Genomic DNA, 27,321 nt, shown 5'->3' on the forward strand with positions numbered 1-27,321 from the left:
TAAAATAAACTCCAAAGCCCAGCCCTATGGCCAAGTGGTTAAAGTTCCATGCACTCCACTTCAGTGGCCCGGGTTCACAGGTTCGGATCCCAGGCACAGACCTACTCCCCTCACCAGCCATGCTGTGGTGGTGTCCCATGTACAAAAAAATAGAGGAATATTGGCACGGGTGTTAGCTCAAGGCTAATCTTCCTCAAGCAAAAGAAGAGGAGGATTGGCAATGGATGGCAGCTCAGGGCAAATCTTCCTCAGGAAAAAAAAAAAATAGATAAACCCCAGGGAATAATGTGAGTTTTTTGCATTTATAGTAAGTTTTCAACAATGAGAGAAAGTTAATAGACATTCAAGTACTATCTCTAGGAAATTTTTTTAAGTGGCTAGATTTTAAAAGTTTCTTTTACCCCATCAGAGGACAGATTATATGCTTAAAATTGCCTTTACATCCAGTGAATCTGTGTACAAAATTTGTATTTGGTAATTTCGTTTATAAGGAAATAAACCTTTTATGACTGTGAATATTATTTAGATATTTTAATATGTGTGTGTTCCTTTACATAGAAACACATATACATAAACTTTTTATGATAGTGGATATTGTTTAGACATTTTCATATTTATTGCATATTTAAGTGTCTTCTAGTTTAACATAATTCAGAATATCATGCACAGGATTTTAAATATGTTAATGAGTCTTCCACTGTTGTTAGCAAAAGAGCCATTCTTCAAAACTCTCTGCCTCTAGAATAATTAGCTACTGGATAATCAAAATATCATTTTACATATAAATGCACACATATAAATACACAAAAGTATGTAAGTTATAGCCCAAAGAAGAGTTGGGATATATGAACAGCAACAACATCTATTTAAGACAAATGTGGAAAATACTGATCCTTAGGCATGACTGTGCTAGGCGTAAAGAGGCAAAATGGTTCATTATTGAACTGAGAAATCACTGAATATTAGATGCAAGACGTAGCTTCTGAATTAGGCTTGAGACTGTGGAAGACTTTGTAACGCAATGTGTTATTTGTGCGGAAAATTAATTACACTCTTTTGAATCACATAGTCATCAGATGATATAATGGATTAATAATATTATTTTTCTGACAAAAGCTCTGAAAACTGTTTGAGCTTATTGGGTTCTGTTGAATGTCACCACACGGTGCTTAACAACGTGAGTGGCTCTCTGCCTGGTGCTATTACAGGAAGTTGCTTTTAGAGAAATATTGGATATTTTGATTAGGGCAGAAGTGAACACATCTTAAAGAAGGGACCCTGATAGATGATTTAAAATAACATCAGTGACCAAATGTATCTGACCTTTGAATATCACAAAATGTCATTCTAATCTTGAAGCATAAAGTGAGATTCAAGTTCCATTTACCATGGTTAGAAAAGGATACACTTAGTTCCTTGCTTGCATATTACCATCAACAGAAAACCTAGTAAAGTCTATTTCTTATGTTAAATAAAAAGAGCTACGAGTGCTTTTCTTTCAATATGATGATTTTTTGTTAAGTATGCTGATCATATTTTGAATGATCAAATATTAGATCCAAGGAGAGTACACCATCATTGCCATTTCTTGCTTACCTCCTAGAAGGACATCCATCATAACAAAATAGAAATCACCCTATTTTTATATGTGTATTAATTATATATTTGGTACTTAACATTCTATTCGTTTGTTTTTGGGGAGGAAGACTGACCCTGAGCTAACATCCGTTGCCAATCTTCCTCTTTTTGTTTGAGGAAGACTGTTGCTGAGCAAACGTGTATGCCAATCTTCCTCTATTTTGTATGCGGGACACTGCCACGGCAAAGCTTGACGAGTGGTGTGTAGATCCATGCCCCAGATCCAAACCCCAGGAACTCCAGGCTGCTGAAGTGGAGTATGCAAACTTAACAACTACACCATTGGGCTGGTCCCTGGGCAACATTTTATTTGGTGAGAATAAGAACCAAGAATTGAAAAACATGGCTTAAGAGAAACTTAAAGTGCAATTGATAAAGAGAAGAAAAAAAGACAAAATGTGTGTTACATTATGTTAGAGGATCTATGAGGATCTTAAACTTTCAGCAAATAAATAATTAGATGCAAGATGAAATCACTATAAAAGTTAATAATTGGAAAGACTGCAAATTATTAGAAATAAACGGGCAGAACAAGTGAGCATGTTTTATACTGGAAGCAAAGAAGTACAAATGCGTGGGGAAAAAGTCCAATGCAAGGAGATTTTTAGGAAAAATAGTACGTAAAATGGTTTAATAAAAAGAGTAAAGAGAAAGCAAACTGAACTTGTTGAGTACTTACTTGACCCCAGATGAAGTGTTACCTTCAGAGCTGTTTATCATTATCACTAAAATCTAAATACATTTTCCAAACCCATACACCTAACAGGTATGTGTCTGCACTGATATGTGAATTCAGGTTCACGACTACTGTGTGAATCTGTGAACTGCTCCTCTGGTCTTATTCCTGGTTCTAGATTGTGTTTATATTTAAAATATAATGGCTGTGATTCTGAAGAGATTTATATCATCAGACAGAACTATTCCTCTGTTTTCAGGATTGGGGTCTACTCTAAGTTCTTCTTTACATGATTTTCCCAATATAACAATTTGTACATTCTTATATAGTCACCAATTGGGTCTCTGGGAAAACAGGTATGAGGGAAAATAACAACCAAATGTACATAAATAGTGTAACTGTGCGAAGTTATGTAACAGAAGTCTAAGCAGGCTGCTGCTTGTGGGGTAGTCTTCATGGAAAAGGTATCATCACATCTTGGCCATGAAAAATAACTTGCGTAGCTAAAGACAGAAATGGAACATAAGACATTAAGTTGGTAGAGTGAGCAAAGGCACAGAGGTCTGGAGAAGCTGAGCCTCTCAGTGAATTAGTGATTTTATGCGTTATCTATTGCTGTGTCGTGAATTACCCCACAAATCAGCAACTTAAACCAGCAAATGCTTATAGTAGTATAGTCTCTGTGGATCAGAAATTTGGTAACAATTCAGTTGGGTGGTTCTGCCTCAGGGTCTCACATAAGGTGGGACTTAAGCTGCCACGTCTACAGTCATCTCAAAGCTTACTGGAGCTAATGAATTGGCTTCCTACTGCACTTTCTTGGTTGTTGATGACCTCTGTTTCTCACTGAATCTTGGCAGAATTCTGGTACCCACCATGTGAGCTCTCTCCATGGGGCTGCTCACAACGTGGTAGCTTGCTTACTTACCTCAGAGCAAGTGATCCAACCAGAAACAATACCCTCTACCCCCGCCCCCCCAGAAAAAAATATACCAACATCTGTATCTGTAGACAATACGAGTAATCAGAACTGGGAGTGTCAATAGTACTGAGGTTAAACACTATTGAGCCAAGCTAGAAAGAACACAGGAGGCTATAATAAAAATAATTTACGACATGCAAATTATCTAAATATCATTTGCATGTCCCATTCTGAGGCAGCTAATGAAAGAGATACTCAAACAAGAGAAGTGAAAATACTCCTAAAAGGGGCTGGCCCCGTGGCCGAGTGGTTAAGTTCGTGCGCTCCTCTGCAGGCGTCCCAGTGTTTCGTTGGTTTGAATCCCGGGCGTGGACATGGCACCGCTCATCAAACCACGCTGAGGCAGTGTCTCATATGCCACAACTAGAAGGACCCACAACGAAGAATATACAACTATGTACCGGGGGGCTTTGGGGAGAAAAAGGGAAAAAATAAAATCTTAAAAAAAGAAAAATACTCCTAAAAATAAAGAAGTGAGATAAAATGATCAGAAATAAAAAAAGTGTTTGCTTCAGTTAGTCTAATTACATGTATGCAAAACCAAATAAAACCTTGTGACAAATGAACTAAGAGACTATTTTTGAGAGTTACAATAAAAACTGTTTTTATATTAACTAGAATATACTACTTACAAATAGAATTTTTTCCCTGTCATTTTGGTTTTCCTTTCCTCTTTCATCCATGAGTTAAGAATGTTCCCATCAAACCAGGAAGTAGGGTTCTTTTGCTTTTCAAATTTTATGAAGCTGTTTAGATTTATCACTGCCTAGCAGAGATTGCCATCTGTGTATTTCTATGTTTTTTTTTTTAGAAAGGATTGAGTTTTCCTTTGTTGTTGAATACATGATCACATTTTATAACCTTCTATGATATCCTTTAAAAAGCATTTTCTGTGTTCACTGTTCTCTCTTCAACATTATCCAATATTTGTTTTAAAACATCCATTGAATTTCTAAATTGTCTTTTTAAATAATGAGCTTTGACTTTATTATTTCCTTCCGTTTAATCTTTGTTTTCTGCTTCATTAATTTTTGTTATTTCCTTCTGTCATTGAGTTGAATGTTATTCTTATTCTAAATTATTTAATTTATAAATTTGTCTCTATATACACTTAAACTAGACTGCACTATTTAGTGGATGTCCTTTAGATAAAATTTGTTATCTGTGTTCTTTAAATCTTCTACATTTTTACTACTTTTTAGTTTTTTTATTTCCAGTTACTGAGAGGATACTGTAACTATCTAATATTATTGTGCTTTTGTATAAACTAGAATAATTTATTCATGTATGTGTTTTTGTTTATGCATTTATTTGCATGTCTTTTTTGGCTAGGTTATTACAAATTTATTTTATTATATTTTCCTGATTCAATTAATATTAATCATAATTTTCTTATTAATATTCTTTGCCTTAAAGTTTGTGCCTTATATTAACATACCAGATTTCTCTGTGTTGCTATTTGCCTAAAATATATTTTCAATTTGTTTATTCTCAATTTTTATGGTCATTATGACTTATGTGTGTCTTTCAAAATAGTATATATGTGTGTATATATATATATATAAAAAAGTATAAACATTTATATACACAGACATACATGCATCCAATATGCATTCTTTTCTTCTTAGAAATAACCACAAATATATACATATCTGTATGTATATATTATATATAATTCTTCTTTTAGCTTATAGGTGTAGTCCATTTTTCTATGTCTGTTGATATATATTTACTTACCAACTATTTTGACCATTCTAGTTGTATTTTCTCTGGTATTTTTTGTCTCGTTTTTAAATTTTTTATTAGAGTGATTTTTTTTTTTACTATTCCTGTTTTTCCATCTGAACGCATGGAATATTGGGAGTGAAACACTTAATATTACTTAAGAGGCTATTTTACAGAAATTATTGTGACTATAGAGAGTCTGTAATTAACCGTCCATTTGGATAAAGAACTCTGGTGTGCTCCACCTCAGATTATCCTTTCCTGTTTTCTGCTTATATTTTATCCCATGATCTTTTCATCATTTTCACTTTATATCAGTTCTGGAATTATAGGGTTTTAGGGAAAAATGTTTTAACTCTTCAATGTTTATTTAGACTATCCACACGTTCTTTGCTTACTTTTCCTTTTTGCATCTCAGAAATCTCTTTGAGGAGATAATTTTTTTCTTAAAATATGTACTCTAGACACTCCATTAGATATTGTGCTTTTGGACAGAATGTATCACATCTTTGTCTGAAAAACTAATTACTTGGTCTCATCGTTAAAAGTTACTTTTGTTGATTGTGTAATTAGAGGTTGACAGCTATTTTCTATCAGAAATTTTATAATTTTTAAGTTCTTTTTGTGCTTCCATTACTGGTGAGAGACAAGTCACCTAGTTTTCAAGTGTTTATTTTTTTTAGTTAATTAAATTATATATACCTAATTAGATAGTTAGGCAATCCTTCTATCATCCATATTTTTTCTCTCTTATGTTCCTTATATTTTTGTCTCTCTCTATAATTTTCTAATTTCCTAGTTCAAATTCAGGTGAAACAAGTCCTGGAGTTAAATATTTTCGGGATAGACATCGATTTTTCACATAAAGGGCAAAGGACAAGGAAGCCAATGTCCTTTTTATCTATCTGAGATTGAGTCTTCATTTCCATATAGATTACACTGTATTTATATGCCTTTATCTCTATCTATCTATCTATCTATCTATCTATCTATCTATCTATCTATCTATTTATCTGTATATCCAAGTTCAAGATCTGTGTGGCTTCAAGCTCAGGACAGGGAGACATGAGGATATCAGGAATTTGCTATCATGGCAAAGGGTTTCAATGTCTACCAAGTATCTATTCTCTTATTTTTACATAGAAACAAATTGTGATTTTTATTTGGGATGGCAAACTACCTAGCTAAACTTCTACATATCTCATCATTCTGTGTAGATAGTTATCCCAAAGAAATATTCATTTTAGTCCTTTCATATGACTTTGGGAATAGCCCTTTTACACTTTACATAACCTTTCTTTCTATTTGAAGTGCTGTTAAAATATAAGGATTTCAACGAGTCATATTTAGACCTTGTGGGTGGATTTTAAGTACTAAACATTACTTTGGCCTTGTGGGTGGGTTTTAAGTACTAAATATTATTTTGACCTAAGATTCAGATGTCTATTAACACTATTATATAATAAAAGGTTGATGTAGTTTTTTTCAACCAGAACTTTCCAGATGCTACTCCATTGTCTTCTAGTTATAATTTTGTCTGAAAAGACATTCATGGCAATTTTTCTCTTTGTCACTCTCTAAGTAATATGTCTCTATCATTGGCTTTACAGTAATTTGATTATTTTATGCTTTGGTGTATTTTTCTTTGTATTTATTCCCTGTTTTTGTAGAGCTTTGTGGATATGTGAATTTATGATTTCCATCAAATTGAAAGGTATATATCCTTTATTTCTTCAGCTATTTTCTCCCTTTTGCTCTCTATTCTTGCTCTTGCATCACAATTATACATATTAAACCATTTGATATTTTTCCTGAGATAATTGAAACTATTTTCATAACTTACTTTTTCTCTCTGTGGTTTATTATTTTTTATTTATTTATTTTTTTTGTGCAAGATTAGCCCTGAGCTAATTGCTGCCAATCCTCCTCTTTTTGCTGAGGAAGACTGGCCCTGAGCTAATATCCGTGCCCATCTTCCTCTACTTTATATGTGGGACACCTACTACAGCGTGGCATGCCAAGTGGTGCCATGTCCGCACCGGGCATCCGAACCAGTGAACCCCAGGCCACTGAGAAGCAGAATGTACAAACTTAACCACTACTCCACCGGGCCGGGCTTTCTGTGGTTTATTTTGTCTTTTCTTCAATTTCACCATTTTTTTCTTCTTTAGGTCTAATTTTCCCTTCTGCCTACCCAGTGACTATTTCATTTCAAACATTATATTTTTTCAGCTCTAGAAGTTCAAATTGGTTTTTTATAGCATCTATTTTCAATATTTTTACTTTTCCATTTTTATCCATATATATATATATATGATAGCCCTCTTAAAGTCCTTGTCTGATGATTTCATAATTTTTGTCATTTCACCATCTGTTTTTATTAATTTATTAGATTTTCTCTTGATTATGGCTCACATAGTCTTTATTCACATGTCTAGTAATTTTTGTAAATTTCTTGGCAATGTGGTTTACTTGGTTGAATTTATATATAGTATATTTTATATATTATTAATGTAAATTCAAATTTAAATATATAATATAATATACATATATTTACCATGTACTTGATTAACTTGAAAACCGAGTTTCAAAGTTCTTTGGAGCTGATCTAGACTTACCTTTGTTCCAGGTGTAGTTTATCTCTATTGTGAAGGTGTGACTTCTCTGGGATTTGTACAAAATGTTTCTGGTTTTTAAAAGTATCTCTCTGTTCTAGGTGGTTGACTGGCTCTATGTGAATTTTGAATATTCTTCCACTTAGAGCTCCCTTGTAGTTTTACATTCCCTGGCAATTTTTCTTTGAATGGGCTTGAGGATCCCACTCTATGCATCTCAGTATTGATTCCAAGTCAAAGGGGACCCCATGCATATTTTGAGAGTTTGTTCTCTGGGTATCTTCCTTTTCTCTGGTGCTCTGCCACCCAAGTTTCAGCCTCCTCCACTTCCACGAACTCTGATGTGTCCTTAACTTGGTGAGATAACTGTCATCTTCTTGATTTGCCTTCCCACAGATGGTACTGTGCTCTGTAAAATGCCCTCATGGAGAACGCTGTGATGATATCAGAGCTTGCTTTGTTCCATTCTCTTAGAGATCTCAGTTCACTGATGCCTCTTCTCCAATGTCTGAAACAATTTTTTGTCCTGTGTTTGTTTTAGGTGTTTATGGAGATTGGATTAATCTTGTACCATTTTCTCTTTGTGACTGAAACCATGTTACAGTTTTGAAAACTGGATTTTTAAAATTTTAACTCCCAGTTCTCAATTTCTGCAAATTTGTTAAGAATAAGCTAAAAAATAGACTCATCTTTGGGATCTATTATTAGTCAATTGTTGCACAGCTGTCTGATAGGTTAGGGACATGTATTGTTCTTTTAATGATGGCGATTTGCACATATATAAGTATAAGGTTTTGCGGAGGGGAAAATTTCTCTCTACCTCTCTTTGTTCTTTTGGCTGGTCTAATAATTAAATTGACACAAGACAGATTAACAGGAGAAAATAAAATTTAATTTTGTACTTACGGGAGCTCATAATAATATGAGACTCAAAGAAGTGACTAAAGCAGGCAGCTTTTATACCTTTTAGACAAAGAAACAACAAATTTGAAAATAACTGACAAGACAAAGAAACCTAGGCTTCACTACTAATTAGTGAAGAAACTAAGCAGAATTTGTTACACAGCCTTCTGTGTGCTAAATTTGTTCTCTCTGGCAATAAGCATGTCTCTCTACCTTCTGGTGCAAGCAGGGTACCTTTCACATGGGTTGTTGATTTCCTGCTTTCAGGGGACAGAGAGGAAGGTCAGAGTGTTCTTCTCGCACTGGCTATTTCTCAAGTAACTTTAATTTAAAATAATCAACATGCCAAAATGGCATATTTTGCAGCAGTCTGCCCTGAACCCCATCAAAGGCCCGCTTGTTCCTCGTGTTGGATGATTGTTTTTGAATCATCTGGCATGACAGAAGTTACACAGCAGTATATATGACTGTGACGGTGACAAATTTGGTCACTGTAGCACAAACACTAAAGAAGAGATCGTCATTAAAGTTTAGAAAGTATTTCTAAGACATAACCCTAGACATCCAACCTAGACCATGAAAACCTGCTTATCATCTATTTGCTTCTGCCTTAGATAACCAAGTGGTATTGTGCTTTTAATTTGATTACAGATTGCTTAATAATGCCAATTCTCAAGAATTCATCTTACAACTGATGTTTGTTAACGGTCAAGTTCTTGGGACCTTGAAATATTAAAATATTAAAAAATATCAAAATTAAGATATCAACTCCCAATCAGCAGAGATGAAAATTGCCAAGAAAATGGAAAATGGAAAGAAACACAAAAGCATGTAGCAAGCCATGGATTCTGCCATAAGAGGCTTCTTGTTCCAATGGTCTTGGTCACAGATTAACTTCTATTTTAGCATAAAAATATCTAAATTATAATTTTATGTTCCATATATATTATTTATAAAACACTTTATGGTAAATGATTCACAAGCCTTTTTTGTCCTTATGAACATATTCATTACATATTTTACCAAATTTGTCCAAAATTTCAGCTGATTTGATTGAGCCTTTCCATCTCACTTTTGTAGGTATTATAATCTTACACAAATAACATTTATTTCCCATCAGGCAGTCTACGGTTATAGTATGCTTCCAAATTTCTATTTAAATACATTTTATTCTGGAAGAATTAAGCATATCTATTTTAAGACAAAATTATACTCTCTTTTTTTCTTTACAAACAAAATCACATTGGTGACCCTTCCACCAATAATGTGTTATGGCTACTTTATAATGTATTAAATACAAGCAGAAATATTACAATTATTTTAGGCTGGAATTGGAGATTATTTATCAACTAACTCAGTGTAGTGTTAGTTTGAGGACTTTAGCTGAGGATGTTGAGATAATTCAAATTGACATATTAATTCTTTGTTTATAACATTTTAAGAGATTTACAAGACTAGATGTTTGAAAAAAGTCTGTTGTAATAATTGTATTTGGTTAAACATAGTTGCATATATTTGTAATCTTAAACAATATATGTGAATGCTGTTATTGTACAATACAAGAGATTTAGAAAGTTGAAACATGAGAAAACAAATTCTAGCCATATACAAAGAAAATATTACTAAACTATTACAGAATTAGAGATAAAGAGAGTTGTCTGCAAATAAATATTATTAGCTCACTCACTGTAATTTGTACAAAGAGTCATATTTTTTAGAGTTATTACACTGACTTTTTTTTGTGCAATTTATAAATATCTTTATTTCAAAATCAAGTATTTACAGACTTTTAAAATCTTGTTTTAAAGTCCTGAGTATTCCAATATCCTTCTTATCTAGTAATTTTATAATCAAGACCATTAGCTTAAATCACAGTTAAGACATTCTTTTCAGGGTTGATGTTTCAACATGAAAGTTTACTTTAGAAAAACTAAAATCATTCAAATATTAGTGAGTATTTTCTGGGAGAATTTCTTATAAAAAATCTCACTCGTGTTAAAATTTTCCAAAAATGGTAACTGAAAGTTATAATTGTGCTTGAAGTTATGTCATTTAGGAAGATAAACAAAAGAATCAAAAGAAATCATCCAGTGAAAGGAAGGGTAAGTTTATCAATCAGTGAATCCACAAAGAATTGGCTGATAGCTGAAAGTGAAGTATCGCTTGAGAATATGTTGGTGCAGAAATCACCATCCTCTCGGAAAGTAGAGAATGTGCAGGTTAGCTCTCTTTCAATACCAATTTCTCATATAAAGTAAAGATGCAAAAACATTTTTATAAGGTTTTGAAAAGATTCCTCTACTAGTTTATGCAAATGATACCAATCTGGGGGGAATTTAACATGATATTGCTTCAGATGAATTCAGAATACTGATTTATTGGCTCTTTATCTGTCTCCTGACTTCTGAACTTAGTCTAATAGACAGATAGGAACGTAGCCAGTAAACAGGCAAATGGAATAGTTAACAGCAAACTAGTATTCCTGCAGAAATTCAGCAAAGAAGATGAGTGTAAGTCTGATCATACAACCAAAAAGGCATGAGAAGCTTTATTCCTAGGGTAGCTAATACACTCAGTCCTGAAGATCTCAATGACATAGCCAAAGCTTTGACTCAGCATAGAGCTTGTGATGGGTAAGTTGGCCTTGGGTGGCTTGAGACTAATAGACATAAACCTTGTTACTGAGTCCACAAAAGTGAGGATCTTGGCCAAATCTGGTAGAACCTCCAATTCCTTAGAAACTTACCAGCCAATTGCCACTGAAAACACACCTCTATTTAAACAAAGTTACATTTGCTTAGAGAAGCAACAGAGACTATACATCAAGAGAACTGGGGAGTGTCTCATAAAGAAGGCAATTAGGGAAAAGTGCTTAAGGAATTTGGGGAACTAGAATCAGTTATAAATGGTCTTGACAGAGTGGTCAGTTTGCAAACCTAGAGTTGCTTGAACAGTAAGTGGAATCCATGAGCCTGTAAGGAATTGCTGATAGATCACTTTCCTGCAGTATTTTAGAAATATGGGACTGAATGTGCTTCTTAAATGAGTTTGAGCTTAAGCATTTGTCTTGCCTTTCAAGTTAACTCTTTTGTTAGCAGTTAGCAGAGTTTTGCAAGTTTGGTTTCTATACCAATTCTTATATGCTTGTTGTATTTTATAACATTTCTATGAGTTATGTACTAAAAGTTTCTATATTTTTTAGGATATCTCTTGTTAAATAGTTCCAGGAGTAGAAATGTCACATTATTTTGAAAATGACAAAAGAAAAAATGTTTTTAAATACATGAAAACCTTGCATTTACCTTCACTGTCATGAAAGAATCTGGTAATTGATTTTAGGCATAGTCCCCTTTCCTTATATCAAGGCATGCCTGAATAAGTAGTAGTCTTAATTCAAGTATGTCAATCAAAGGTAGGTCATATTTGAGTAAGCATAAAAACATTCAATATCCAAATCCCCAATGCCTGAAGCTACAAAAGTTATTCAATATTGCACAATGTCAGTGATCTTGCATATTTTTGAAAAATGGTTTGCTGTGCACTCAAACTAAAAATTGTTCTATTCTTGCCCAAGTTTAGTTCAGAATAATACATATTTTCTACTTCAAAAGAGTATAGAGAGAGAAATCACTTTCAGGCATGGACAGCAGATGAAATTTCAGAATACATTTTCAAGAAAAGTAAAATTTATTGCATGATGCTATTCAATGTTAATAGTTATACAGTATTTGGGAATATACATAAAATCTGAATTTTTGTCTTTTAGGCAAAGGTAATAATCTTCCACTTTTGCAAGATCAGTCTTACTAAAAACCTGAGTCATTTGGACCTCAAATTACATTGGCACCCAGGATTCTGATGGTCATCATAATAATACTCTGTAACTATCACTGATTATAGAAGATGATTTTTTTTTGCTTGAAGTGATCCAAGTAACAGTACTAATAGTTAAGAGGAACAGATTTGGATTAATATCTGCATGTTTATATAGTGTGTTTTCACATTATATAAAAATGTGAAGAAAATTTTCTTGGCTAAAGCCATTCGATCATTAGTGAACTAGATGCTTTTCTCAAGCTCCATTATGCCATCAATAAACAACATGGGTAATGCTAGGTAAATAGTTTTAATATATATTTGCATTAATAAATGAAGGATAAAACCAAACTTTACTAAGGTTTCAATGTAATTTACCTTATGTGTGTAGAAGTAATTTGAAATCCACATTATTAAATATTCAAAAATGCATTGATAACTCCACATTTCTCTAAGAAATATACTAGGGAATAAACTACGATTTATTCATTAGAACATAAGAGAAACAATTGAAAGTAAAATCATTTGTTGTTTACAGGAATATGTTTTTACATTTCTTTCTTTAAAATTATTTTAATATTTAAAACAAAAAATAAATTCTATAGAGAAGCCTGGAGTTACAAATAAAAAATATTAGAATCAATAATAATTGTCTCCCCAGTGAAATTATAAGGCATTTGAAATATTAACAATGAACTCAAAATTTTATATGGCAAATTCATGTTTTATTTCATTAAAATTAGTTGCAGCAAAGAAAGAAAAGACTAGAACTGAAGGAGTATACCAAGAAAGAGGGAAAGCTCATAAACGAGAACCTGTGTTGGTAAAGATAAGCTCAAATACAGAGGAAAAAAATAGTTTGGATTCCTTTGAACACTTGCTTCTCTTCAGTTTTAAATTGATACTCTGAGGTTCATTTCAGCAAACTGATTAATGTGCTGTAGTACAGAAAGGAAAGCACCAGAGAAATTCTTTTTCTGATTATGTCAAGATTAAAAGAAGCAGTTTTAAAAAATGGTAGGTGTGTAAGCCAGTTTCAAAATGTCAGTTTCAATATGGCACTATGGATAAAAAGGAGAGAAGAATAACGTGGAGCAAGGGCTTTACAGACAGGAAACATGACTTGGAATAAACATAAATTTATTTTTCTGATATGAAGAATGCCATTGTTCATATTTAAAATCCACACCATTATTCCTCCAATATTAATTTATGTCCATTCTAATTTCCAATGTTTCTGTTAAATTTTTCAATTTAATATGTGAAGTATATATTCTACGAACAGGCATAATAATTATATTTAATAGCTCCCTGAATTCAAACATAGTTCAAGATATTTGCATAAAGTTTAGTAAGCATTAGCTTGCATTAGTGAAATGTGGCATTGAGGTTGGCGAGAAAGACAATTATAGCTTTGAGATTTTTATTTACCCAAACTGGAGAAGTTAGACCAGCAGCCAAGACAATTTCTCATATCACAATGATTTCACAGATATATTTTGTAGAAAGTGTATGAGATTATTAACTCACTTTGTGTTTTTATGATATATGTTCAAGTTATGAAATTATATTTAACATATATCAAACCTTCCTGGATGCAAAAATCACCTACTGAATATTAATTTTACACATTTGCCAAAGTGAAAGTTTTCGGTGGCGCAGGAGGGAAGTTTACTAATTACTTAGAACAGCTTCTAAGGGAGAGGAAAAAAGGTTATTACTCATATTATGATTCCCAATTCCTTTCAATATTTTATGTTTACACAGCAATGCATGTAAAACTTGTGTCAATGAATAAATAAAATAGGTAAGAAAGGATGTCAAAAAGAACAATATTGGTGTATATTTTACAGATATTCTGATATACATTCTAACAAATGTTATAACTGTTTAGAAATAAAAAAATTTATTCTCAAGTAGTGTCTCAAAAGTTTACAGAAATGTTCACGGAAACAGAGAGACCCTCTCTACATTAGCCAACTATGTACTTTTAGATTTGTCTTCAGCTTAGCTACATGGTAAAATTTTTTAACTTAATTCTATAAAAATCTGCCTTTCTGTCTTATGTGACTCCAGTATGTAGTCTATCTATCTCATCACCAGATCATTTACTTATTTTCTCACTCAACAAACATGCATTTGGTGCCTCAGACATGTTTGACCTCATGCCAGGAAGTGCAAAGTTGAGTAAGGCAGGCACAGATCTTGAATTGAAAAATTCACATTGTTACCTGCTAGAAACCAGTCCACCAAGCTAAAGACCACTAAAAGTCACTTCCTTTACCGAGAATGAAGAACGTGACATTAAGTCCGCATTTATTATGAGATAGGTATTAAGTGAGGAGATTTACACATAATTTATCTCATTTAATCTCCAAAACATCCTTTTGAGCTAGCTGTTCCTAGCCTCACATTCAGCTGAGGACACCAAGGTTCAGAGAAATAAAACAATTTGCTCCATGTCCCCAGGTTGGCAAATAGTGGACTCAGTAGCAATTCGATTTCAAACCGTTGTCAAACACAACTTCATTAGGTCAAGAATCACTAGAAGGTGTTGGTCTGCTATTGTTTTCTACTAGACAGATAATTTCAGGCAAATTACAACTTCTCTGAGATTTCCATTTCAAAAATAATTCTCCCCCAGGCTGTTTTGAAAAATATTTAAATAAGTTATCTCAACTTTTAGACAAAAGAAAATTAAACATGACATTTACATGTAATAATATCAGCTTATTATGCTCTGAATATAAATCTTATCATCTCTTCTCAATCATAAATTCCTTAGAGGTGAAGCTAAACCACATAACAACCTTATGGTTAGAAGTGTATGAATTAAACCAGATTCCCAAATCTAGTCCAAATTTGAAGATTTGTGAGAAGGATTATTCAGACTCAACTGAGTTTACTTAGTCTTTATTTCAGTACTGAGCCAACAAGCAAGCAGCGAAAAGGAGAAGATTAAGGAGAGACGAAGTTGTAGTAAATGAAACCCTACAGTTTTCTCCTTTACCTCATGAAACATCCCCAAATCTGTGATCTCAGCAGCCACATAGAGTGAGGAATATGCCAGATCAGAGTTCCCCAGGACCACCAGCCCACTGACTTTTATCCTGCTTTAAATTGAGGTGGATTGCCTTAACCCTCTCAGGTCTACCTCGTTGCCATAATTGGAATTTCACTTTGTGCGTGCTTACACTCACTCAATTTTTTTTGCTGCTGCACCACTGAGCCTGTTCAAGGTTTCATAGCAACTAGCTGAATGCAGTCTGTTCCAGTACAGATAAGTGATACAGCTGCTGGAATGCAGAAGAGAAGATCCAAGCAGATAAAGAGCATGAGCAGACTCAAGAGTGGAGGGGAAAGGAGGCTACAATGGATTGCCCCCAGAACAGGCAGATGCCTTTACAGAAAGGCAGAGGGCAGAGGAAGGCACAGAGCAGACATTCATGTATCTAAGTGTTAGCCAAAGACTGAAATCAGAATGTACTGAACACAGGATGGATGACTTTGGTGGCACTGGGGTTGTGTAGCAAAACTAAGTCAGGACCTATTAACAAAAGGGTGAGAAAGATCCCCAGAAGCCAGGCAGTTAAATGACCCAATCAAGAACTAGATGGATTAATACAAAAATTAAAACCAGGAGTTGGAAAATGGAGTTAAATAGGGGGAGTTAAGCAGGAAGGACAGAAGTAATGCCATGTATGCACAATTGCCAAAATAAAATCCTATCAGATAACTGGTTGTTTTCTTGTTACATATCCTTTTATTTCTGATTAATAAAACTGTATTCTGAGTGGGCAAGCATGAAATACTTGTTAATGATTAATACGTTAGTCCTTACAATCTAATACTCTTCCTCTCAGTGCATCTTTTCATTTTTCTTTGGTAGACTCAATCTAAGAAGAATATTAATCATTTATATTAAATGAGAAAGTTTTCTAGTCCAAAAGCATAGAAAAATGTTCTCAGAAAAATCACTATATGTTTTTAGAAAGTGGGAGTGGGAAGTCAGAGTAATTTCACAAGGAAAAGTTTGGTCATATTTGTGAAAGCTTAATTTGTGTTCATATCTGCCTTATCTGACTGACGTCAGAATGTCCTGAACTCAGGAAGGATGACCTTGGAGGCACTGTGGTTGGGTAGCAAAGCAAAGTGAGGGCATATTACGAGAGCGATGGGAAAGGTACCCATCACTGGTGTATAAGCCACATTGCTAGTGCACCCTTGTGTATGAGGCAGCCAAAAATGAAAGTTCCATGCTATACCTCCTCAAATGATTGTCAGGGGTCTGATGCAAACCTCATTCAGAGAAGTGAAGTGATACCATGATCATGTATCGTTCTCCCCACTTGCTAGCATTACCCCCAAAAGAAATGACAGTGAATAATTTATACAATACAGTTGGATATAATACATTTGGTAGCTAGAAAGATACATTAATAGGGGTAGTTAATGCTTACATAAGTGATTACTTTTGCTAGGCACCTTTCTAAACATTTAACACACACAAACACATACACACATATATTCATACATACACAATTCTTTTTCACATTTAATCTTCATAATGCCTTTGTGGAGTAGGTGCTTTCATTTTAAAGATGAGGAAACTGAAGTACAGAGATATCCTGTTACCTGCCAAGAAGTAAACAGCTAATTAGTGGTGGGATTGTTATTTGAGCATTGTTTGGCTCCATAAACCTCCTCTAAACCAACCTTCTAGGCTTCCTTTCCTTAGATATAAACTTAGATGAGAAAACTGGAAAGATAAGACATAGATGTACATACGGAAACAGATATATCATGCCAACTCCCCTCACTACATTATCTGGGACAGTCAAGAAAGGATGTCTCAGAGGGAGACACCAAAGAAAACTCAAAAAGAATGTATAAAGAGTGAGGGCTGAGGTAGAGGGAAGAAATAGAGAAATTTAAAAACATATGGAATTGCAATTGCTTGCATTTTACGAAAATTTTTTTGATTCATGAGAATTTCCCCTTCATTTTACAAAAAGATGATTAAAAATTTATATTTAACACAAACTCCTCCCCATTTCTTTGTAGACTGGATGTGAATACTCGTTCATACATTTTTTACTGCCCGATGACTATTTTATAGGCATCAGGAGAGTGGGCAACGAGTTTATTTTATTCACCACTGTATATTCACTACCACTGATCCCGACAATAAATATTGAATTAAGTGAGCTCAATTAAGTATATCTTAAGGAAAAACCAAGGTAATAAAAAATAATGTACCTAATTTTCATTTTGAAGGGAGCAGATGCCTTAATTATGAGAGTTCTACCAAGCTGTTAGTATCCACTTAGGCTGAATCTTACTCATGAACAATTATAGAGCCTGACACACAAGAGAACTTAATTAAATATTTGCTTATTGATTTATGTATTCTCTAAACAGACAAACAGAGCATGAAGTTTAAAAGCATTTCATAAATTGGCTTCTATATAGCATATTTTGTGAAGAATACCACAAAACCCACCTATAAGTAATGAAATATACATTTTCAACTAAAATCTAAATTTAAAAGAATGTATTTTAGAAATGAATTCATTTGAAAATTGAAGGAAGTTAAAGCAATATACTTTCGCATTTTTATTTTAAATATAATAAAATATAAATATAATATTACTGTATGTCTTAACCATTCCCATTAGTGTTGTTAACTTTCCACTATGTTTAAGATACTGATGAGAAAGGAAAAAAACTTGAGAGGGACAAATAAAGCTGCATATTTTATGCAGCTAAAGCTGCAAGGTAAAATTCAAGTGGATTGTTCAAACATTTCAAAATCCTCTTCTATATTTTGTTAATAACTCACCCTACTCAAATGAATTTCTCTATATACATGATATATGAGCAGCTTGATCACTTCCTTTCTCCTGATAAGAGCTAAAGCTTACAAAGATAGCTTTTGCTTTAGAACTTCCAGAAGGTTGCCTTTCATGGATTTTAGCCCTGCTTAACAAGCTTATTCCAGGTCCCAGCCTGCTCCCTGCCATTCTCCCATTAGCCTCACATCTGGCAGGCTTTCCCTCTTTGTGCTGACTACATCCCTTTGATTGCTTCCTTTGGGCATGAAATCATGAAAGCAGGACCATCTGCTGACATCACCCACGAAGTCCCATCTCATCCCACACCAGGGCTGATCAGCTAAGAGTCAGCTTCCCTACCGGAGCCGTAGGAGAGGAGTCAAATGTGTCTTTGCTCTCCCTTCATGCTTTAATGTAGAAAATGCCCCCAAATCTATAATACATATAATGCTTTAAATCTTGAAAAGCATGGATCAAAGGAAAATCTTGTTCGGAGGAGGTTTTCACAAAACTAAACTCAAAGGAGTCTCAAAAGCCAAAATTGTTTAATCTTAGCCACCCAAGCCTCTTGCTTCCATACTCCTGGATGTAAATATCTATATCATCGATTTAATCACCTATGTTAGAAAACGTCTCTCCGATATCTTCCCTGAGTGCCTTCAAACAAACTTATACTCTTTGTTAAAATGATATTATCCTATTCATTATACTTTATTAAAATTAAACTAAAATCTTAGAATTCCTTGACTAGTCTGTGCATTTTCATGAAAAGCCAGTGTAATTCCTCTGGAGACTAAGTTCTCAAACTGCAGTCTTTTGTGCCCTGTATACTGACCATTTTTGCTCTTACCCACCTACTTTTCCCCCTGTAAAACAACTCCCTTTTCATTAATTTGGAACAGTTACACAGTAAGGAATGGGAAAAAACCATTTGTAGCAAGTGGAACTTACCCATAAGCATAATGTCCTTACTCTTAGCTGCAAAATGCTCTGATTCTCTTTTTGAAGATCAGCAGGTGTTAGTGTTATGTTAAATACTTTTCTTTAACGATATAATCAGAAATACTGGAAAAAATGGGAAAAATGGACAGCGTTCCAACTATGAGGTTAAATGTTTTACAGTTTCTCTGCATTTGTAGCAATTTAAATTATTGCTCATCCTCAGGAAAATATTATTCCCCACTCTGTGCTTTACACAGATAGGAAGACACCTGTTTGGTGTTGTTTCAGGCCTATATCCACAAAGCACTGAATTAGACTGCACGTTTTATTGACTTGATTAGAGTTCATAAGCATCCGAGAGTCGATCTTATATATACACCAAGTCTGAAGGGAGGTCTTAGAAGTCTGGTGAAGAGTACCTCCTGCTCATGAAAGGATCCATATTTCTTTTTCTTTCTGTTTTGATGTGCATGGCTTTGATTTTTAAGGCCACATCGTGATTCATAGAGAGATGATATGGATGGATTTAAAGTTAAATATAGGGGGGAATCGTGAGATATTAGTTAGCAGATGCAAAGTTTGGTTATACACGATGAATAAGTCCTAGAGGTCTGCTGTATAGCGTGATGCCTATAGTTAACAATACTGCATTGTTTAGTTCTAGTCTCCACAAAGCCCTGGGGAATTTATTCTCTTCTTTGACTAGTGCATGCTTGCTTGTGTTATGCTTGTCTCCACCCCACCCCACTCTTGAAGTTGCTGGGGAAGAGTAAATGTTTAGTCATAGCATATATTTAAAATAAACTCTGTGCCTTTACTATGATTGCTTAGGAAATGCCATTGGTCCAAAAAAAGAGAACTCGAACTTGGACATGGCATTACTGTAAGGTGGAAAATCAAATTTCCATACGCAGTATGACGAAGTGGAAGATGAACGACTTACAGCCCAGGTTAGCAATGCAACTAGAAAGACCCGTATACTCTCTGAAGAGTCAGGTGTGTGTTGGCTGAGATAAACAGTGCCCAGTGCAATTGCTACACCCTAGAAAGGAGAGTGAAATAATTCAAGATTGACTCAGAGTGCTCCTCCTAAGGGCTCTTACTGTCTAGAAATGAAATATAGTAAATTTTAGCCTCTGTGGGGCTAAACTTCAGGCAATCGTATTTTTGCCCAAGAGATGCATATGCAAAAAAAAAAAAAAAAAAAAGGACAAAAGGTAGTAGATCAATAGAGTGATGTATAAGGTTCATATGATTCACTAGTCTCATCACAAACCCCACCATGCAAAAGTGGTTTTAAAGTGCCAGGCAGGACCACCACATTAAATGGCTGCAATGCTGCCTGCCAGGATTTCTGATATTTTGACCTTTACCAATAGATGTGGCACTGCCAGTGCTGTTTGTACCCATGGATTTTACATAGGCTATGTTGGTATTGGTTAAATGTAAATTTTATACCCTAGACTGAATAATGCTAAGAAATAACATCTAGATTGGGTTGGGAATAAAACTAGAAGAGAAATGGAAAACTGGAGGTTGTGAATTCTGAGGTTAATCAAAGAGAGAGAAACTTGGCCCTAGGATATGCCTCTGGATGAATCATTTTGAAACAGCATTGGATTACTCTCTGGATAGGAATTAGATGAGTGGGCCTGTTGTACTTGTGACTGTTAGGTAATATTAACGGGAAATATTTGAAAACATGTTTTGGATGAAGAATGTGTATATGTGTTTCCAGCCAACAAGGTGTACAATGTATAACATTAAAAACAACTGCTACAACTATAGTTTATCGCACAGATAATTTGTAATAGATTGTGTCTATTGTTTAAACATGACAAAGTAAGTGATTTTTTTTCACTTTTTGTTTTGTTTTTGCATCTTGTGAGTCTGACTCCAAAGGACACCAATGGTTGGGCTACACATCAGTCCTTGATGCAAATACAAGAACCCATTTGCCGGCCAGCAAGTTAGGACGTGACCTACTGTGAAAACTCACAAACAAAAATTTTTGAAAAACAAGGACTCAAATGGCCTGTAAACAGGGATAGATTAATTATCCATGTGAATCAGATTTCTTGTCTTTGGAATTTCAACAGAGAATACATTGAAACTCTTAAGCTCGTAGTAAGAATAGGAATGATCGAAGCAGAGAAAAGCAGATTTAAAGTTCTTTAGCTAGGTTAAAAATGAAGGAGTTGAGCAGCGGTTCTCAACTCTGTGTTATTAGAATGACCCAGAAAGCTTTTAAAAACTACCAAAGGCAGAGCACCTTTCCAGAGCCCTTTGGTCTTGGGTGGCACCTAGACATCAGAATATTTTTTAAAACTCTGCAGGTGTAACGTGCAGCTCACATTGAGAATAAGTGCACTGAGCTCAAATTCCCACAGCAAAAATCCTTCGATCACACAGCTCACATTTAGTTTCAGTTCAGAAACCCTGTTGTACTAGGGTGAATTTCAGTTGTTGGTAACAGAAAACTGCCCAAATCAAACACACAGACAGGCAGAGTGTATCTTTCTCTCGTAGAAATCCAGAGTCAGGTCATCCAAAGCTAGTGAAAGTGACTCTGTCATTTACAGGGACCTCTCTGCTGAGATGCTTTTGTGAAGAGAGAAGCAGAGGACACAGAGAGAACGTCAGATACTGTATGATCTCACTCATGTAGAAGATAAAAACAACAAAAAGCAAACACACAGAGACAGGGATTGGATTGGTGGTTACCAGAGGGGAAGCGGGGAGGGAGGAGGACCAACGAGGTGACTAGGCACATGTGTGTGGTGATGGATTGTAATTAGTCTTTGGGTGGTGAACATGATGCAATCTACACAGAAATCAAAATATAATGATGTACACCTGAAATTTATATAATGTTATAAACCAATGTCATCGCAATAAAAAAAAAGAGAGAAAGATGCTGAGGAGGCAACCGACCTTAGGAGGGACTGAGAAGTGCTGTTTTCCTACTCTGTGATTTCCTGAGAGCCCCCTCTCAAATGCATTTGGGAAATCTTGTGTAAAACAAAGTTAAATACTTTTCTTTCTTGCAGAACTTTTCAGTCTGTAGTATATCGATAACCATTCTGAATTTCCAAGAGAAATCAGGTATGCATTGTTTTCCAAATTTATTTGAAGTCTTTAAAAATAAAATCTCATTCTTTTTCAAATACAGTCGAAACAGGCAGAATAATAGCTTGCTACCATATAGCCTAGATGTGTAGTAGGCTATACCATCTAGGTTTGTGTAAGTGCATTCTGTGATGTTCACACAACAATGCAATCGCCTAATGATGCATTTCTCAGAACACATCCCCAACATTAAGCGACACATGACTATAATTTTAAATTTTAAAACTTATTTTTGATATCCTGAAATACTTAAATCTAATAATCTTCCCTTAAAATTATTAGTAGCAAGAAATAAAAGAAAAAGAGAGGAGGAGTTATGTATTTGTAACCTAACAAAAATTGTATTATATTCATGGTATGCCTCAAAGGAGACTTATAATGCCTCTTGTTTTACAATATTTGGGTTCATGGTGCTTATTCCAGTGAAAATATTCCTTAATATGACAAACATGTAGGATCAATTCCTGTTTAGGGAGTCTGCAGGCTTAAACGTTTATATTCAAGTTAAGTCAGAAACTAGCATTTCATTTAAATAATACTTAGTAAACACTGACTATGTCTTAGGCAGTATTCTACCTATATGTGTCACAAACTGTTAAGGGAACAAAATCTCTGTTGAACTGAAGACTCCACACAAAAAGATATTTTGAGCAAATGCCCAAGAAAAAACTTCAAAACCTGACATTTCATCATTAAGGACCCCCAAAAATTTCAAGACGCTAAGGGGGAAAAAAAAAAAGAAATTTAGAGGAGGCCAGAGCTGTTGCTATAGTTACAAAGATTAAGGATTATCTGTTCCTGGTTTTTTAGGAATTAAGATTACAGTCATAGCTCTGACTGTTTTTAGGTTGTTCAATACGTGTATAGTGTAGCTTCTGTTATTTTCACCAAAATTTTTGTTGCTTTCCTAATGTCCTAGGGTAAAGAGTTCGATGAAATATATTATATAAAATGTCCTAGCCTAATTGTTGATTACTTCACTCTTTCAATCAAGTTTTTGATTCTAATAATTGTGAAGAAGAAAAAGTGACGTTCTATAATTAATGAGGCTTATCACAACTATGTACTTTGCATTTCATTGTGAAATTCTGGTTATAAGTATAGGCTAAATACACAAGATTGTTTAAAATTATGATCGTTTTAGGGTATCTTTTTCTTTATACAAGTGTTTAATGATTTCAAAAATCTTAAAATGTTTGTAGAATATAGCTGTAGCTAGTTAACTAGACTTCCACTCTTGAACATGTATTATGCATTGGAGATTGATATTTTATTTTAATTTTTTTGTCGTGAAAACTAAATTTCTGTTTCTAGGAATTTATCCATTTCTTCTGGGTTATCCAATTTGATAGCATGTAATTATTCACAGAAGTCTCCTATGATCTTTTGTACTTCTATGGTAGCAGGTGTAATGTCTCTTCTTTCATTTATAATTTTGAGTCCTCTCCCTTTTTCTTAATCTAGTTAAAGGTTTGCTATTTTTGTATTTTTTTTAAAAAAACAGTTCTTGATTTTTTATTGATTTTTTCTATTGACTTTCTAGTCTCTGCATCATTTATTTCTACTCCAATCTTTATTATTGCCTGTCTTCTGCTAATTTGGGGCTTAGTTTGTTCTTCTTTTTCTAGTTCCTACTAGTGTAAAGTTAGGTTGTTTATTTAAGATCCTTCTTCTTTTTTAATGTAGGCAATTATCACCATAAACTCCCCTCTTAGTACACTTTTGTGGCATCCTACAAATTTATGTACATTGTGTTTCTGTTTTCATGTGTTTTAAGATACAAAGATACCTTTTGATTTTGCTTTAAATTTCTTCTTTGACCTATTGGTTGGTCAGGAGTGTTTTGTTTAATTTCCGTATATTTGTGAATTTTCCAATTTTCCGCCTTTGCTCTATTCTCGTTTGATACTCTTATGGTAATAAAAGAATCTTGACATGATTTGAACCTTCTTAAACTGTTGAGATTTGCTTTGTGACCCAACATTTGATTTCTCCTGGAGAATGTTCCATGTGTGCTTGAGAAGTATGTTTATTCTGGTGCTGTTGGATGGAATGTTCTGAATATGTCTGTGAGGTCCATTTTGTCCATAGCGTTATTCAAATCTGCTCTTTCCCTATCGATTTCCATTGATAGCCCAATGATTCACCCATCCATTGTTGAAAGTGGGATATTGAAGTTCCCTCCTATTATTGTATTTTCATCTGTTTCTCCCTTCAGTTCTGTTATTTACTTTAAATATTTAAGTACTCCAATATTGGATGCATACGTACTTACAATTGTTTATCTCCTTGATGAATTGACCCCTTTATCACTATCTAGTGACCTTCTTTGTCTCTTGTGATGAGTTTTGACCAAATGTGTAATGTATCTGATGTAAGGATAGACTCTCCTGCTTTTTTTTGATTACCATTTGTATAGAATATCCATCAGTTTTTCTGTCTGCAAATGTCTTTTTCTCTCCTTCATTCCTGAAGGACAGCTTTGCCAAGTATAGCATTTATTGTTGGCAGTTTTTTCTTTCAGCATGTTGAATATATCTTCCCAGTCCCTACTACCCTGCAAGGTTTCTTTTGAGAAATATGCTAGTAGCCTTATATTGGTTCCCTTGCATGTGAAAGGTCATTTTTCTCTTGCTGCTTTAAAAATTGATTGTCTTTTATTTTTAACAATTTGAATATATTGTATCTGGAGTAATTTTCTTGAAGTTGATCTTCTTCGGAGTCCTTTGAGCTTCATGTACCTGGATGTCCTCATCTCTCCTAAGATTTGGGAAACTTTGACCTACCATTTCTTTAAATATGGTTTCTGCCTCTTTGTATCTTGTTTTCCTCCTGGACTCTCATGACGCATACATTCATTTGCTTATGGTGTCTCACAGTTTACCTAGGCTCTCTTCATTCTTTTTCATTCCTTTTTTTTTTCCCCCTCTAACTGGCTAATTTCAAATGATTTATCTTCCAATTCACTGATTCTTTCTTCTGTATGATAGAGTCTGATGTTGAAGCTCTCTCTTGAATTTTTCAGTTCTGTCTGTGTATTCTTCAGCTCCAGGATTTCTGTTTGGTTCCTTTTTGTGGTTTCTATTTCTTTATTAATCTTTTCATTTTGTTCAAGAGTTGTTTTCCTGATTTCTTTCGTGGTCTATGTTGTCTTGCATTTTGTTGACTTTCTTTAAGGTTATTTTGAAGTCTTTATTACAAAATTCATAGATCTCCATTTCTTTGGGATATGTTCTTGGAGCTGTTTTAGTTTCCTTTGGTGGCGTCATGTTTGCCTGATTCTTTGAGATCTGTGTAGCCTTGTATTGGTGTCTGTGCATTTGATGGAGCAAACACCTCTTTCAGTCTTTACAGACTTGGTTTGGTAGGTGAAAATCTTCTCCTGTAAGTTTTCTGGGCTGATGGGATTAACTCCAGGATTTCAGTCAAGCTTGGCAGGAGACAGTTCACATGGTTGTTGCTGGGTCCTCAGTGGAGTTAGCAGTTGGTGGGGCCTGTTACCAGGGACTCAGGTGGGCATAGATCTTGTCTGGTGGATAGGATTGCCTCCAGGATCTTGTTCAGTAGGGTTGGCACTGGAACAAGGGTCCACTTCAGGATCCATAGTTGGGTCCATAGACGTTAGAGCTCTTACCAGATGAGCAGCTAGGTGTGGCTCCCACCAGCTCCCTATAAGGGCCCCTGATGGTTCATTGGGTGGGTCCCTGAGTGGGCAAGACTGGCCCTAGACCATGGCTGAGAGGGGCTGGAACCAAGTCCTAGGCTGCTTTAGGCTCCATAGCTAGTACCAAGGTCTCCAGACCTGGCTGTGGAAGCATAGATAGGCACATCTCCCATCAGGCACCTGGGCAGACAGGACTGCTTCTTGCTACATTTGGAGAAGGTGAGTAAGGTCACAGGGTCATTTCAAGATCTACTGTGAGACCAAGTTTGGCTGGCCTGCCTCTGGGGGCGCTGTGAGGCAGTAGGGCTGGTCATTGAGTCAACAAGATTGCTTATGGACTGCAGCTGGGAAGGGTTAGAGCCAAGTTACAAGGCTGATTCAGAACCTCTGGAGCAATGGTGGGTATGTCCCCCACTGAGTCCCTGGGACTGCATCACTGCTCATTAATTATGGCTAAGAGAGGCTAGAGCCAAGTTACAGGGCCATTTCGGAATCTACAGTCACACCAACTTCAGTGGACTTGTTTCTAGGAGCTCCTGGACTGCAGCTGAGAAGGGCTTAAGCCAGGTTATGGGCCACTTCAGGGTGGGACCAAGGTCTGTGGGCTCTATTACTTGAGGTATAGGCAGGTGTGACTCCTCCTGCATCCCAGGACTTCTGTCAAAGCATCAGCCACCTGGGCTAGTGCCTGCTTCTCAAAATGGCTGTCCTTGGTAGTCTTGGACTCCACTGGGATTTCACTCTCCTACCTGGATCCCAAAGTGTTCACAAAGGCATATTGTCGGTGGACGGCTGAGGCAGAATATGAGCAAGGGACCCTTGTTCTGCCAGTTTGCTGACATCACTCCTTTCCTTTCTTTTAACATCTTTGCCAGGTTTTGATATCAAGATAATGCTGAGATGTTAGTTAGAAAATTCTCTGTAGATCACTTGTATTTCTGCCTGACTGATGAGTGGGGTCCTGACTGCCCTTTGTTTCAGACAAACTTTTCTGTTTTTTTGAGGAAGATTAGCCCTGAGCTAACTGCTGCCAGTCCTCCTCTTTTTTTGCTGATGAAGACTGGCCCTGAGCTAACATCCATGCCCATCTTCCTCTACTTTATATGTGGGACGCCTACCACAGCATGGCTTTTGCCAAGTGGTGCCATGTCCACACCCAGGATCTGAACTGATGAACCCAGGGCCGCCAACAAGCAGAACATGCGAACTTAACTGCTGTGCCACTGGGCCAGCCCCCAGACAAACTTTTCAAGTTGTTTGTATAGAAAACAGCCTTGGAAAATAAAATAATGCCTCCCTCTGGTACAAAGGGCAGGCTTGTCACTGTGTAGTATAAAGAGAGAATATCTCCTTTGGAAGCCAAGCTTAAGCAGGCTTCCAATAGATTTTGGTACCCT

Source organism: Equus quagga, chromosome 12, assembly GCF_021613505.1.
Source record: "Equus quagga isolate Etosha38 chromosome 12, UCLA_HA_Equagga_1.0, whole genome shotgun sequence".
NCBI classification, from domain to species: domain Eukaryota; kingdom Metazoa; phylum Chordata; class Mammalia; order Perissodactyla; family Equidae; genus Equus; species Equus quagga.